This window comes from Gadus macrocephalus, chromosome 4, assembly GCF_031168955.1.
Source record: "Gadus macrocephalus chromosome 4, ASM3116895v1".
Taxonomy (NCBI): Eukaryota; Metazoa; Chordata; class Actinopteri; order Gadiformes; family Gadidae; genus Gadus; species Gadus macrocephalus.
Genome location: NC_082385.1, coordinates 30,764,698 through 30,767,283, shown reverse-complemented (window position 1 = coordinate 30,767,283; position 2,586 = coordinate 30,764,698). Strand labels below are relative to the sequence as shown.

At 38.1% G+C, this 2,586-nt stretch overlaps 1 protein-coding gene across 3 annotated transcripts in view; it reads right to left on the bottom strand.

Moving 5' to 3' along the window:
* Positions 1-1,155: 1,155 nt before the first annotated feature.
* The window catches only part of ndfip2 (Nedd4 family interacting protein 2), a 12,572-nt gene continuing 11,141 nt past the window's right edge, over positions 1,156-2,586 (bottom strand). For all 3 annotated transcript variants that reach the window (XM_060050843.1, XM_060050841.1, XM_060050844.1), the window contains exon 8: positions 1,156-2,586. This exon is cut by the window's right edge. The gene's annotated coding sequence lies outside the window, so the exon portion shown is untranslated.

The following is a 2,586-nucleotide window of genomic DNA, read 5'->3' as shown; positions in this document are numbered from 1 at the left end:
TTAAACCCCCTGTTCTGAATATCGCCTTCAGCTCTTCTTCCACCCCCCCCCACTTTCAAGATTGTTTTGTTTTTTTGGACCAAATATAACGTCTGACCGAATGTCCAACGCTATGGAATTTGAATAGAAGAAAAGCCGCTTGGAAGGCAGAAAAAAATAAAAAGAGAGAAAGGAAGGCCAAGAAATACGACAGACCAAGCACGCAGAAAAACAAAATACTTGAAACAAAATAATAATCCTTTAATTTACTCTAAAATTCAGCAAATATAGTTCAAAATGGTTAAATGTTTCTCATTCTCTATAATTTAGCTCCACCTAGTGGTATGTGAGAATTCTGCAGCATGATCAACACGATCGACTTGCCTCGGAAGTGCACAGTAAAACAGCAACAAATGCAATAATAAATCACTTTATTTACGTTATCTTAATGGGCTTTCTTAATGCTCTTCTTTAAATTATAAGATGTCAAACATAAAAAATGGATAGAAATGCATCAATTAATTTTCTTTCTGGGGGCGATAACAATACATTTTTCATCTCTTCGAATTAGATCGTCAAAAAAATAACTGTCATAAAAAGTTTTAGGCAATTTAAGGAGTTAATCCCCTGAACATCTAGTAGTCAATTTATGACACACACACACACACACACACACACACACACACACACACACACACACACACACACACACACACACACACACACCCCCCTTGAGGGGACGTTAGGTTTTTAATCATCCTTAGTCCTGCATTTTTTTTAAGGTCTACAGTGGTGTACGTGTGTATGTGTGTGGGGGTGTGTGCATGGACTAGCCAAGTGCCCGGCACCCAGGTCTCTAACCCTTGGAGGGGATTTTTGGATTGGAAGCACAAAACAGTTAGAAGAATATCAAGTCTATTCCCATCCAAGATTCATATTTGTAATAATATTACTGGCTTCGACTACTGCCGAAACCACTTACCTGCCATCAGGGATGAATAAAGTACCAGCTAATCAATCAATCGACTAATCGATCAAATTCAATACATTCCAATAATCATTCACTGACAGGTGGGTAAGGCCGAAAATTCCAACAGCACAGAAATCACTCTCTTCCACCACAATTTCACATTAATCATCCATAAAAACACACAAACAATCATACAGAACACTATGGGCGGGGTTTCTGTACTTTATTGGCATCGTTAGCAAGACAGGCATTTCAGTTCAGTTCCAGTTTGAACTGCAACAATTAAAATCGACCGCTTTCACAGGGAGAGATCCTCATAAGAACTAACTTAACCTACGTAAAGTGGAGCCTAACAGCCCTAATTTCTTATCACAAACAAACGCTAAGTGCACCACTGAATCTCCCAAAGTACCGATATTAATATCCACTCGATGTGGGTGGAGACATGACATGCACCGGATTTTATATCTTTTTTTGTTAAGAAATGATGGTATTGCTGAGCGAGAGTCGAGGTTGAACTATGCATAATCTCACACGGTTTTAGAACGCATAAAATCTAAATAAAACAATTAGTGGCAATCAATCTGGGATACTGTCAGCTTTGGCAGTGTCACAACAAACACGCACACAAGTACAATAATCTTGAAATTAAAAGTGCAAAATGCAAGATACCCACTTATTTGGCTGATCGCTAGTTTGACATCATGCAAAATCCAGTTGAACAAAACGAACAAACCAAAAACCAAAACAACAAATGCTGAGATAACTTTAGGCGTACCTTTCACATCGACTTTTGTAGATTCAGAAATCAGCATCATCAACACACATCAGAAAAGTGCATATATCTATTTATTTATTTACTTATAGCTATATAATCCATTGTTATGAGATTACATGAATTTCAAGAGTCAAAACACCAGGGCAAAATCATCTGAATAATAGGGATCCAAAATCAAGAGGAAAAGGAGTTTTGTTTGCACAAATAGGTTTTGAAAAATAAATACCAATGATGTCATAGTAAGATTCCTAATTATGTTTAAAAAGCGACTAAAATGTCTGGGAATGACGTGCAGATCTTATGAAATTTATTGTGAGTTATCGTGGCAACTCAGAAGGTTACGAGTTACATGGAATTGATGAGTTACTGACGTGGAAACAAGTTAACGAGTGACTGAATCCAGAATTTGCAGTCCATCTTCGAAATCCGATATCCATGAACAGATTAGTTAGGAACTCTCCGGACTTACCGCTCGCCTCATTTGTTTTAAGACTTGCCTCATGAAAATGCCGTGTGTAGTAAAATATCTAAAAATCAACAATAGAAAGCCCTAAATAAAAAATCTCCACAACTATGGGAACAAACAAGATGTTTCCCACCACTCTGCACGAATCCTCACCACTACCTCCGCCACACATCTAGTGTCATTGTACACATCTTTCTATTGCCTGGGCTAGGGAAAAGACAAATACATAAATGTCAACAAACCAAAATCGACCGAGTCAAATTGTAGCGCGACTTCCAGGTGAGTAAATGACGAGATGCACGCAAGTCAAGAAACGCCAGAGGAATTGAATTACCTATCGACCATTTTGTTTCGGTTGGGCGTTGAAATCTTTGGCGAAACCGTGACAACTCA